This window comes from Heteronotia binoei, chromosome 2, assembly GCF_032191835.1.
Source record: "Heteronotia binoei isolate CCM8104 ecotype False Entrance Well chromosome 2, APGP_CSIRO_Hbin_v1, whole genome shotgun sequence".
NCBI classification, from domain to species: domain Eukaryota; kingdom Metazoa; phylum Chordata; class Lepidosauria; order Squamata; family Gekkonidae; genus Heteronotia; species Heteronotia binoei.
Window position 1 is genome coordinate 176,288,161 of NC_083224.1, and position 13,870 is coordinate 176,302,030.

Genomic DNA, 13,870 nt, shown 5'->3' on the forward strand with positions numbered 1-13,870 from the left:
GTTCTTTCGGTTCTCTTGACATCACCCGCCTAGAGTTGGGGGAGCATCAGTGATGTCACAATGTTATTTATGGGTAAAACCATAGAGTTTCCAGTGATTCCTACAGTTACCCATTGTAGCTCCCCAAATCTATGCCTGAAGTGGGAAAGCGAGAGACTGGCTTCTATGATGTTCGCAGCAAATTGTCAAGGAAACAGCCTTTTTCTTTGCTGCACTTTCAAATTCACATTATTGTAGAGTTGCCAGTTTGGTGTAGTGGTTAAATGCACAGACTCTTAACTGGGAGAACTGGGTTTAATTCCCCACTCCTCTACTTGCAGCTGCTGTAATGGCCTTGGGTCAGCCATAGCTCTCACAAGAGTTGTCCTTGAAAGGGCAGCTTCTGTGAGAGCCCTCTCAGTCCCACCTACCTCACAGGGTGTTTGTTGTGGGGGAGGAAGATAAAGGAAATTGTGAGCCACTCTGAATGGAAGGCAGAATATAAATCCTGTGTTGTCTTCTTTTTCTTCTTATTGCTCTGGCAGGAGAATTTGGGGGGCATTCCAGGGATGAGTAGGGATGTCACATGACATCCCTAATGTGATGACATTGCCCAGAAGTGATGTCATCACATCAGGGATGTCATGTGGGGAACACTCTGGTTCTGGGGCAAACTCTATGGCAAAACTGGGTTTAAACCATAGTGTTTTGCCCAAAAAACCAGAGCGTTCCTGTGTGACATTTCTGAAGTCATGACCAAAGCTTGTCCACAGCAAGGAGAAGCCCCTAAAACTGGGGGATCCCCCGCTGGGGGCTGGGAACCCTACATTATTGGTGAAAATACACTGCAAAGACTTAGCAACGAAAAGGGCCAAAGACATACTTTTGCAGGTGGACAGAAGAAGAAGAATTGCAGATTTATGCCGCGCCCTTCTCTCTCAGTCAGAGACTCAGAGCGGCTTACAATCTCCTATATCTTCTCCCCCCACAACAGACACCCTGTGAGGTGGGTGGGGCTGAGAGGGCTTTCACATCAGCTGCCCTTTCAAGGACAACCTCTGCCAGAGCTATGGCTGACCCAAGGCCATTCCAGCAAGTGCAAGTGGAGGAGTGGGAAATCAAACCCGGTTCTCCCAGATGAGAGTCCACGCACTTAACCACTACACCAAACTGACACAGAATATGGAGAGACAACACTGTTGGGAGGGGGAATAATTAAAGGGCTAGCTTTATTTAATTTTACATCAGTCAAGGGATCTGCAGAACCCCCAGGTGAACACGTTCCAAATGCTGTTACTGTGCCAGATGTGGGACAGGTAAAAAGCAGAAGGGTGTGGACTCCTCTTATCTGTGCACCCCATACTGTATTGGCAAGGCCCCACTGGTGCTGAACCTTAAAGCCATCCTGTGTCTACAAGCTTATGCCCTTCCTTGCCGAGGCTTCTGAAGGGAGGTGCACCTTGTCCTTTCCCCCAGCTGTGAGGTCTATGGGCCAAGGATAATGCCATCCTACAGTCAAAAAGTTTCTTGTCCCAGGTCCGTGACTGTGTTACTGATCTGAGGACTGCCCCTTCCCCTACAAACTGATGCATTAAGGTGAAGAAGAGTAAGTTTTTATATCTCATTCACATTCTCCCTCCTCCCAGGACACCTTGTAACACAGGTGGGTCTGAGAGAGTTCTGAGAGAACTGTGACTGGCTCCAGGTCACCCAGCAGGTTTCATGAGGAGGAGGAGTGGGGAATCAAACCCAGTTTCTCTAGATTAGAATCTGGCTCACCTAAGGGTGTTCCCCTACGCTTTACTGCATTCAAGCAACTTTAGTCACACTGCCACAGGGGATTATCAAAACCTATGGTATAACGGAGCCCAGGGCTCCTGTCTTTGGTAGCTTTCAAAGTTGTTCTCTCAAGAGGAGCTCACTCAGCCCCACCTACCTCACAGGGTGTCTGTTGGGAGAAGAGGAAAGGAAGGAGTTTGTAAGCTGCTCTGAGACTCCAAGTGAATGGTGGGGTATAAGTCCAATCTCCTCCTCCTCTTCCTCTTTTCCAAAAAGGGACCAGAAAGTGGATGAGGTGAAATACGTTCATCTGGGAACCAGAGCCAGTCAGAGTAGATGCTACTGACCTTAACGAAGCAAGAGACTGACTCATTTGTTTAATGGAGCTTCTTGTATTCATGTGTGTGGGTTTAGGAAAATCTTGGCGATTTGGGGGAGAAGCCTGGGGAGACACAGCAAAGGTCTGGTCAGATTCCCAGAGATGGCTTTTGGTGGGCAAATGATCTGCCATCAAGACACAGGGAAACAGAGTCTCTTCACAAAAGAGAAACAAACCACAAGAAAGCAGATGACGCCCCAACACGCAATGGGATCTCCCTCCAGCCAAAGTCTGGATCCAACTATCAGAGAGCCAACACGGTGTAGCGGGTAAGAATGTTGGGCTAGGATCTAGGAGACTCAGGTTCAAACCCCCAGTTCTGCCGTGGAAGTTCACTGGGTGATCTTAGGCCATTCACTTCTCTCAGCCTAACCCACCTCACAGGGTTGTTGTGAGGACAAAACAGAGAAGAGGAGAACAATGGAAACCATTTTGGGTCCCCACTGAAGAGAAAGGCAGGGTGTAAAAGAAGTATCTATATAAGTGCCCCCACCCTTTATAAATGCTTGTTGCTGAATTAAAGTCCTGCAATTGTGTCTCATTGGAAAGTGAACACTGGAACGACCGTGTCCACCAGAATTTTCCAGACGACAGAAAAGCTCATGAAAATTCTCACGATCATCACTCTTCAGCACTGAACTCCTTTTTCCACCTGCTACCACATTTGTTTACTTTGCACTTAAAAGTGGAGAGGATGTTTGTTCTTTGGGCTGAAGATATACAATAATTGGCCTATAACAGGAACCAAATCAAACCTCCACAGTTGCAGTGCATGATATATAGGGTGTGTAATTCCAGGACAGAAAGTTCTTGGAGATGTGGGGGTGGAATCCAGGGTGGGCAAGGTTTGAGGAGGGGAGGAAACTCAGTGGGGCGTAGCGCCACGGAGTCCACCCTCCAAAGCAGCCGTTTCTTCCGGGGGAACTGATCTCTGTCATCTGGAGATCACTTGCAATTCCAGGAGATTTCCAGGCCCCACATAGTGACATGACAGTCTGTGCACAGTGCATTTGTGTGCACATATTAACATTGATGTGGGCTGCTACAGCAATGGTTCTCAACCTTTCTGCAGTGGCTAACCAGATCGTTTTGAAGAACCTATCAACGGGGAAGTGGGGGGGGAGGTTTAGCAGGAATGCACAGGAACACAGTTCTGGCTGGCTTGGCATCAGGGGGTGTGTCCTAATATGCAAATGAGCTCCTGCTGGGCTTTTTCTACCAAAAAAGCCCTGCCTATCAACATCACGCAATGGGTGCAGCTACCCACACTATGAACCCCAAGCAAGTGGCATTCCAATATACACAGCCTTTGCATACAGAGCTTACATCCCAGCCTTTGATCACCCGCTTCTTCTCTGTTACTCCCTCTAATCCCCCCTCCAGATTCTAAGAAGCTCACTCTAGTAACCAACAGGACACATTTCCCTTGATCAACAAGTATATGCAGTGAAGAAAAAAACAGCAACCTATGTATGACATGAAAGATACTGTTTCCAGGGTCAGGTCTGGGTTTCCAAGATGCAAAAACAATAGAAGGGGCAGGAGTGGCCATTAGGGAGGAGTGGCCCATGACCCACTTTCAGAGGCTTCACAACTCACTTTAGAGTCCCAACCCAGAGGCTGGGAAACACTATCCTAAAGACACCACGCATCCATTTCCATATATGCCGGGGTTGTTACGTTCGGCCTCCCAACATCTGTTGGCCATTCCCGGCCCAAGAGACACCCACCTTGCCTCAACTAGGGCCAGGGCTTTTTCGGTCCTGGCCCCGACCTGGTGGAATCAGCTCCCTACAGAGATCCGGACCCTACCTGCCTTATTAGCCTTCCGTAGGGTCTGTAAAATGGAGCTGTTCCGCCAGGCTTTTAGTTGAGGCTGCGGGAATCTATTCTTGATCTGGTTGGCCTCCCCTATCAGCACTGTTACCTGTGTTACAAAATGGATTATCATCTGCCATCTCTATGAGATATCATGTGAGATGGCCAGTCTGGGCAATATGTGATATGGTAAACTTCTCTGAGTGCTGTTGAGCTGTCTGTTTTTTTAAAAAATATATTGTATTTTATTGTTTTATCATATGTTGTATTCCGTCCTGAGCCCTACGGGGAATGGGTGGAATAGAAATATACTGAAATAAATAAATAAATAAATTTCCCACAATGACAATATATATGTCTCCTCTCCTCCACCACCACCTACTACTCAGGAATTCATTGCATATTAGGCCACACTCCCTGATGTCACCATTGTTTTCACACAATATTTTTTTCTACAAAAAAGCCCAGCAGGAACTCATTTGCTTATTAGGCCACACCCCCTGACTCCAAGCTTTCCTGCTCAAAAAAAGCCCTGCTACTACTTAGCATTTACATAGAGCTTTTTGAATACTTAAGAACTTTGCAGCACTACAGTTTCCCCAGTGCAACTGAGAACAAAGAGGAAACCTGCTGAGGCAGACCAGCATGGTGTAGTGGTCAGAGTGTCAGGCTGGATCTGGGAAACCCAGGGTCAAATCCCCACTTTGCCAATGAAGCACAACGGGTGTCCTTTGGCCAGTCACTCTACCAGCCTTACCTCCTTCACAGGGCTGTTATTGTGAAGACAAAATGAAGGAGGGGAAAACACCACTGTAAGCTGCTTTGGATTCCCCCATTGAAACAAAAGTGGGGTATAAATACCTAAGGAAGACCAAAGGCCTTCCTCATCCCCACAGTAGCCCACCATATCCACTGAAGTGAAATCCTCTGGCAAGCCACAAAGACCATGCCTTTCCCCAGTCAACCGCCCCGAGGCATTCCGAGATAGATTGCCTCTGAACACAGATGTTCAACTGAATTCTCACCAAGACAGCCAGTGAAGCGAAGTGATTAGTGGGACAGACTAGAACCAGAAAGGCCTGGGTTCAGATCCAAGCTCTGCCACGAAGCTTGTGGATGACCTTGGGCCAGTCACACGTGCACTTTCTTCCCACCCCCGTCTCAGCATAGCCTACGTCACAGGGTTGTTGTGAACTAAAGAAGAGGAATGGAGAGTCATGAACATGGTTCCTGAGCTCCTTGGAGAAAGGGCAGGATAAAAATGCAATAGACAGATATGAGAAACACCCTTGCTAGATCAGTCCAGAGATCCCTGTAGCCTTCCATTCTCTTGCCCCACAGTGGCCAGCTAGACTTTGCCAGGGTCGCCAATTCCCAAGTAAGGGCAGAGGATCTCCTGGTTTGGAGGCGCTCCCCCACTTCAAGGTTAGCAGAAAGGGGGGGATAGAATGTCCACTGGGCACTGCATCATACCTGATGGAGACTGGTCCCCATAGGGTATAATGGAGAATTGATCTATGGGTATCTGGGGTTCAGGGGGCTGTTTTTTGTGGTGGATGCACCAAATTTCCAGCATAGAATCTGGTGCCTCTCCTTAAAACCCTTCCAAGTTTCAAAAAGATCAGACCAGGGGGCCCAAAAGAAGGTGCCCCCATCCTCCACTATTTCCAGTGGAGGGAAGGCATTTAAAAGGAGCATGGCCCCTTTAAATGTGATAGCCAGAACTCCCTTTGGAATTCAATTGTGCTTGTCACATCCTCGCTCCTGGCTCCATCCCCAAAGTCCCCTGGCTGCAGTCCCAAAGTCCCCAGATATTTCCTGAGTCAGACCTGGCAACCCTAAAACTTACTGAAGGAGGACAGGAAGGTGACCACTGTCCCTGCCGTTTATTCCGCAGGAACTGGTAGCCAGAGCACAATCATGACCAAACGTTTAGCTGCCGTGGTTAATTTAGTTGATAGACTTTCTACCTTACATGAATTTCTCCTGAAATCATTTTTCTGCAATACTGGCAAACTCTGAGGAATCCAAAGTTCTCTTGAGATCTGATTGATAGTCTTCTTATCGCTGCTAAAACGGCGATAGCATATCTATGGAAATCCAATACCTTGCCGCCGCTTGAACTCTGGTTTACAAAAATCCGGGACATTTTAATCATGGAGAAAAATCACAGCACAGCTTTCCATGTCCAACATTTACCCTAAGATCACATCTTTTGAAGAAAAATGGCTTCCTTTTCTGGAGTATACTGCATCTAAAGACATCTTACCTATTAACACAATTTACCTTCAGTTTCTCTCTCTATAATTCTCTCAAATTTATGCTATTATCTCTTTCTCCTTTTATTTAAATATTCCCTTTCATTTGGCTCAGGGTGGAACAAGACAATATTCTTAAGAATCAAAACTTCTGGCTCAGCTATCAGTTAATTTCTCCTTAAGAAGATGATGACATTGAGTGGAAAAAGTTCAGAAGATACATAGAAAAAGAGTGGAAAATAAAAGGACATTGGACAATTTTTGATAATGATTAAGTACAAGAGGGAGGAGGATATTAATTTTGGTTCTTATTAATTAAGGGTACCTTTAATATTAAGATTTTAAGTATATAACACTGGCAGGCGTCAAGTAACAGGGGGAGGGGTGGGTAGAAAGTAATATATGGGATAGATTTTTTAAAAAAGTAATTATTAATGAAGTAAGAAATTGAAATTTATTACCATATGTTACTAATAAAATTGTTTGAAATCACAAGAAGATGATGACATTGGATTTATATTATGCCCTCCACCCTGAATCTCAGAGCTGCTCACAATCTCCTTTATCTTCCTCCCCCACAACAAACACCCTGTGAGGTGAGTGGGGCTGAGAGGACTCTCACAGCAGCTGCCCTTTCAAGGACAACTCCTGTGACAGCTATTTATTTATTTTCATTTGATTTTTATTTGATTTGATTTATATCCCGCCCTCCCCACAGGCTCAGGGCTGCTCACAACATAAAAACTTCACAGTAGTAAAACAATACATCCTCTAAAATAGTACATTCAATAAAATTATGCATTCAGTAATTAAAATCAGCATTTCATTTCATTTGATACTAAGATCTAAGTATTGTATCATTCCATTTTTTCAGTGCAGCGGCCTTCCATCTACTATGTAGGCTCCATATTAATTAAGGGCCAGCTGGAAGAGGATGGTTTTGCAGGCCCTGCGGAACTGGCCAAGTTTCCTCAAGGCCCGCACTTCCTCTGGCAATTGGTTCCACCAGTAGGGGGCAGCGATCAAAAAGGCCCTTTCCCTGGTAACTTTCAGTTTGGCCTCCTTCGGCCTGGGGATTACCAATAGGTTTTGAGAACCAGATCGAAGTACCCCCTGGTAAATATATGGGGAGAGGCGGTCCCTAAGGTAGACAGGTCCCTATGGCTGACCCAAGGCCATTCCAGCAGGTGCAAGTGGAGGTGTGGAGAATCAAACCCGGTTCTCCCAGATAAGAGTCCTCACATTTAACCACTACACCAAACTGGCTCTCTTAATAGGATATTTATTTATATGTTTAAATATTTGTGTGTTTGTATATATATTGATGAACTGGACTTTATCTTAAATGCTATATAAAATGATCTACAAGGTGGGAGGGAAAAACCCTAGGCCTGTGTCCTCTTTCCAACTCTGGCCTCTCTGATGCCTCTGGAAAGACCACTGCCAGGCTAGGAATGAAACAGCCCCCCTAAGCCGCAGAGTTCTTGTGAGCAAAAATTCTACTTTGTGAGCCGCTGGCATTAAAATTGTGAGCTACTGGCATGGAAGTTGGGCGCTACTCCACAAATTAGTGTGTTCTGGGATCATCCTTCCTGAGCTAAGACAAAAATAAAAACATAAGAGAGGCCATGTTGGATCAGGCCAATGGCCCATCCAGTCCAACACTCTGTGTCACACAATGGCCAAAAAACCCCAGGCGCCATCAGGAATTCCATCAGTGGGGCCAGGACACTAGAAGCCCTCCCACTGTACCCCCCCCCAAGTACCAAGAATACAGAGCATCTTGCGTGAGCTGGAGGTTAAAAATCTGTGAACTACCTCACGCTAACTCAGCTTAGAGGGAACACTGCCCCAGGGTTGCCAGCCTCCAGGTAGGGCCTAGAGATCTCCTGCGATTATAATTTGTCTACAGGCTACAGAGCTCAGTCCTCCCAGAAGACAATGGCAGCTTTAGAAGGTAAACTCTGTGGCATTATACCCAACTGAGGCCCCTCTCTCTCCAAACTCTGCCCTGCTCAGGCTCCATCCCCAAATCTCCAGGAATTTCCCAACCTGGATTCGCCAACCTTCCCTCCAGCACAGGGAGTCCAACGGCTGCATTCCTTTTCTACCACAATCCTGACTGAAAAAAAATCACCTCCATTCACATCACACTACCACACAGTCCTTCAGCGAACAAAGCTTCCGCACGTCCTTTATGTTGCACTTGTCACGCCTGCTGGTTCTGGTTCACCCCTCTTTTCCAAGGCACAGTTTGAGCTGAAAAGCCTTTGCAGCTACACCCGCTCGCTAAAATAAACCCAGGGGCACAAACACAACACACACGTCCACTAGACAAAGAGATATCTTGGGATGAAACAAGGGGCAAAAGAAAAGCTGTTCCCTGACCTGCTGTAGCCGGGATCCTTCTCCATCCAGCCAAGCCTTTTGTGTGTTGTAGCAACAATATACGCCTCGGGGGTTGCAGAACACAACAGCAAGAGAGAGCCTCCTGGGGTTTGCTTTCTCACCTGCTTGCTTTCTTGGTTACAACGGAATGAGTCACCAGCCAGGTTCTCGTCTCCTTCTTCACTGTTTGCTCTAGAAAGGAGAAACAGTCTCGGCTATCAATTAAGTTATCAAAGATCAGAGGGTTGTTTTTTTCTTTTCAAAGGGGGGTGGAAGTAGAGGTCGGACATTTTTTGGCAAAGAACCTTGCAGGATCATAAAGAAGACGGACAACTTTCGTGAGACAGATCGGCGCGCTCCTTGAAAAGAAATGTAAGGCCCCCAGACCATACACACAGTAGTCAAAAGTTCAACAAACTAGTTAATTCTGTATGCACTGGCCTTTTACGAAAAACAAAAACTATCGTTCCGAGAAAAGTGCGCTCACTTCATTTTTTAATGATGCACGCATGTGGGGTGGCAGTAGGGATGGTGGTCTCCAGTGGGGACCTGAGGATCCCCTGGAATTACAACGTATCTCCAGCCTACAGAGTTCAGTTCCCCTGGAGGAAATGGATGCTTTGCAGGGTGGACTCTATGGAATTTTACCCCACTGAGGTCCTTGTCCTATGGACTGTGCTATGGAGCAGATGGTCTCAGAACCTACCAGGGGTGGGGCGATCCTGGATTTGATCCTAAGTAATGCCCAAGACTTGGTGAGAGATGTAAAAGTGATTGCGCCGCTTGAGAGAAGTGACCATAATGTTATTGATTTCACTGTTTGTATAAATAGGGAGTTGTCCAAAAAGACCGCCACAACCACGTTTAACTTTAAAAGGGGTAAATACACTGAGATGAGGACGCATGTGAGGAGGAAACTGAAAGGAAAGGTACATACGGTCAAAACCCTTGGGGAAGCTTGGACACTATTTAAAACTATAATCCTAGAAGCTCAGATAAAATACATACCACAAGTTAGGAAAGGCACAAACAGGCATAAGAAAAGGCCTGCATGGTTAACAAACAAAGTAATGGAAGCTGTAAAAGGTAAGAAGGACTCCTTTAAGCGGTGGAAAATCAGTCCAAGTGAGATTAGTAAAAGGGAACACAGGCTGTGGCAAATCAAATGCAAGACTGTGATCAGGCAGGCAAAAAGGGACTATGAGGAGCATATTGCAAAAAACATAAAGACCAACAATAAAAATTTCTTCAAATATATTAGAAGTAGGAAACCAGCCAGGGAGGCAGTGGGGCCCTTGGATGACCATGGGGTAAAAGGATTACTGAAAGAGGATAGGGAAATGGCTGAGAAGCTAAATTAATTTTTTGCTTCCGTCTTCACTGTGGAAGACGAGAACTTTTTGCCCACCCCAGAACCACTAATTTTGGAAGGGGTGTTGAAAGACCTGAGTCAGATTGAGGTGACAAAACAGGAGGTCCTACAACTGATAGACAAATTAAAAACTAATAAGTCACCGGGTCCGGATGGCATACATCCGAGAGTTCTGAAAGAACTCAAAGTTGAACTTGTGGATCTTCTAACAAAAATCTGTAATCTTTCATTGAAATCTGCCTCCGTTCCTGAGGACTGGAAGGTAGCAAATGTCACCCATCTTTAAAAAGGGTTCCAGAGGAGATCCAGGAAATTACAGGCCAGTCAGTCTGACTTCAATACCGGGAAAGTTGGTAGAAAATATTCTCAAGGACAGAATGAGTAGGCACATTGATGAACACGGGTTATTGAGGAAGATTCAGCATGGGTTCTGCAAGGGAAGATCTTGCCTCACTAACCTGTTACATTTCTTTGAGGGGCTGAACAAACATGTGGACAAAGGAGACCCGATAGATGTTGTTTACCTTGACTTCCAGAAAGCTTTTGATAAAGTTCCTCATCAAAGGCTCCTTAGAAAGCTTGAGAGTCATGGAGTAAAAGGACAGGTCCTCTTGTGGATCAAAAACTGGCTGAGTAATAGGAAGCAGAGAGTGAGTATAAATGGGCAGTCTTCGCAGTGGAGGACGGTAAGCAGTGGGGTGCCGCAGGGCTCGGTACTGGGTCCCATGCTCTTTAACTTGTTCATAAATGATTTAGAGTTGGGAGTGATCAGTGAAGTGGCCAAGTTTGCGGATGACACTAAATTGTTCAGGGTGGTGAGAACCAGAGAGGATTGTGAGGAACTCCAAAGGGATCTGTTGAGGCTGGGTGAGTGGTCGTCAACGTGGCAGATGCGGTTCAATGCGGCCAAGTGCAAAGTAATGCACATTGGGGCCAAGAATCCCAGCTACAAATACAAGTTGATGGGGTGTGAACTGGCAGAGACTGACCAAGAGAGAGATCTTGGGGTCGTGGTAGATAACTCACTGAAAATGTCAAGACAGTGTGCGTTTGCAATAAAAAAGGCCAACGCCATGCTGGGAATTATTAGGAAGGAAACTGAAAACAAATCAGCCAGTATCATAATGCCCCTGTATAAATCGATGGTGCGGTCTCATTTGGAGTACTGTGTGCAGTTCTGGTCGCCGCACCTCAAAAAGGATATTATAGCATTGGAGAAAGTCCAGAAAAGGGCAACTAGAATGATTAAAGGGCTGGAGCACTTTCCCTATAAAGAAAGGTTGAAACGCTTGGGACTCTTTAGCTTGGAGAAACGTCGACTGCAGGGTGACATGATAGAGGTTTACAAGATAATGCATGGGATGGAGAAAGTAGAGAAAGAAGGACTTTTCTCCCTTTCTCACAATTAAAGAACTTGTGGGCATTCGATGAAATTGTTGAGCAGACAGGTTAAAACGGATAAAAGAAAGTACTTCTTCACCCAAAGGGTGATTAACATGTGGAATTCACTGCCACAGGAGGTGGTGGCGGCCACAAGTATAGCCAACTTCAAGAGGGGTTTAGATAAACATATGGAGCACAGGTCCATCAGTGGCTATTAGCCACAGTGTGTGTGTATATATAAAAATTTTTGCCACTGTGTTGGACTGGATGGGCCGTTGGCCTGATCCAATATGGCTTCTCTTATGTTCTTATGTCCTCCCTAGACTCCATCCCTGTATCTCCAGGAATTCCCCAACCTTGAGCTGGCTACCCTACATCCATTTCTCATCAGTAGTCTGGGGAGACCTGGCAACCCTAGGAAGCAGGCATCATCTTAGAGGAGGTACCCCTTCTCACATGAGAAAGAGGAATACCTCTTCCACAAACGGCAGGTGTCTTCTTAGTAGAGCAGGTGTCCCCAACATAGTGCCTGTGGTTGCCACGGTGTCCAGCAACACCTTTTCTCACCCTCGCCAAGTGTTTTTAGAAAGGGGGTGGGGCCAGCTGGAACTTTGTCCATCGAGGCTCCTGATTGGCCACTGGAGCTTTAATTGTGCAGATTTTTTTAAATGTTGCTTTGGCAACAGCTGCCACCACAGTAGAAGAATCTTCACTGTGTGACTGGATGTAAGCTGTGGCGACCATTTTGTAGCTGACTCCACCTCCCATAGCAGCCATTTTGTGGCTGCACCCACACATGGCTTCAGAATTCCAAAGGTGCCCACAGGCTCCAAAAGGCTGAGGACCCCTGTAGCTGAGACAACACCACCTCTATCTGAGCAAAGGGGAGGGGAGCTTTCTTCATAGCTGGTAAGCCCTTAATGAGAAGAAGCATTCTCCACTCCAATCCATATGTTTTTTAAAAAAATCCGCTCCTTCAGTCTTTCTGTTCATTCTCCCTATTTCAGAACCATTCTCCCAAGCCCCTCAGCCTTTCCCAGTAGGGTTTGGTCTCCATGCCCCATTTACTTCTTCCCCAAAGCAAAGAACCAATCCTGGTAAGCATGCTAATTGCCTAGGCAAGACAGGGAACCTACCACACCCACGAGGGTTGCCAGGTCCCCGTTGCCCATGACGGGATTGTCAGGCCCAGGTTGGGAAACTCCTGGATATTTAGGGATGGAGTCTGGGGAGGACAAGGACCTCAGTGGGGTAGAAGGCCACAAAGTCTACCCTCCAAAGCATCCATTTTCTCCAGGGGAACTTATCTCTGGAGTCTGAAGATGAGCTGTAATTCCAGGTCCCACCTGAAAGCTGGCATTCCTAGGGCAACATCATCAACATGGTGGACTTCACCAAAGAAATAGTGTAAATTCCTAGAGCATCATGGATGCTGTGATGTCATTTCTAGGTAAGGTTGCTGACTGCCATGCATGGCCTGGAGATCTCCTAGAATTACAAATGGTCTCCAGAGATCACTTCTCCTGGAAAATATGGCTGCTTTGGAGAGTGGGCTCTATGGCATTATAAGCCACTGAGGTACAGTTGCCAAGTCCCCTGCATTCTCCAGACACTCTAGCCATTTGGGAGGGGAAAACTATGGTACCTATTGTACCATAGAGTTTTCCCTCCCAAATAATAATAATAATAATAATACTTTATATTTATATCCCGCCCTCCCCGCAAAAGCAGGCTCAGGGCGGCTAGAGCATCCAGGAAAACCGTAGAGTTTTCCAGGAAATGCCTAGAGTGGCCACTGCACGCCAGCAACTGTGGGGGAGGTCCCCCCCCCACCAGCCCAATGTGAGCCGGTGGGTTGGGAACCTTCTGGGCGGGGGAATCCCTCCCTGGACTGGAGGCTTGGCCCTACACTGAGGTCCCTCCCCTTCCCCAAGCCTGACCTCCCCAGGCTCCACCCCCAAATCCCAACTCAAATTGCAAGCCTAACCTACAAGTGACATCACAGGACTTGCAACCCTCCCTTCTCCCCAGGCACCACACCAAACCCCCACGGGGTTGCCACTGCTGGGCTAGCAACCACCCTAAATCCTGGCTTTCCTCTACCTCAAGTGTTCCCAACCTTTTATGATCCTGTGGGCACCTTGGGAATTCTGCCCCAGGGTGGTAGGCCCAGCCACAAAATGGGTGGCCTGGAAGGCAGAGCCCGCCACAGAATTTCAGGGAACAAGGTTATATATACTCTAAGCTGTGTGAGCACAAATTTTACTTCGTGAGCTACTGGAATTAAAGTTGCAAGCTACTTCATAAATTCATTGGGTCTGTGTCCATTTTTCCTGAGCTAAGACAAAAATGTGTGAGCTGGAGGTTAAAAAACTGACCTAGCTCACACTAACTCAGCTTAGAGAGAATATAACCCTTCACCATTTCAGGCAGAAGCTTTTTTTAACAGTGTACCTTTTAGTCTGCACAGCCAATCAGAAGCCTGCAAAAACCCAACCTAGCCCCACCCACTTC

The 13,870-nt window shown here is 46.6% G+C and overlaps 1 protein-coding gene across 8 annotated transcripts in view; it reads right to left on the reverse strand.

Annotated features, from left to right (window-relative positions):
* Positions 1-13,870, reverse strand: part of B3GNT3 (UDP-GlcNAc:betaGal beta-1,3-N-acetylglucosaminyltransferase 3) — a 31,052-nt gene that overhangs the window by 6,119 nt on the left and 11,063 nt on the right. For 3 of the 8 annotated variants that reach the window (XM_060232545.1, XM_060232544.1, XM_060232546.1), the window contains one exon: positions 8,602-8,793. The exons of 1 other annotated variant lie outside the window; for it this stretch is intronic. The gene's annotated coding sequence lies outside the window, so the exon portion shown is untranslated. Of the gene's footprint in view, positions 1-8,601; positions 8,817-13,870 lie in introns of all 8 variants that reach the window. 4 more of the 8 variants (XM_060232548.1, XM_060232543.1, XM_060232540.1 and 1 more) reach the window with 3 other exon arrangements.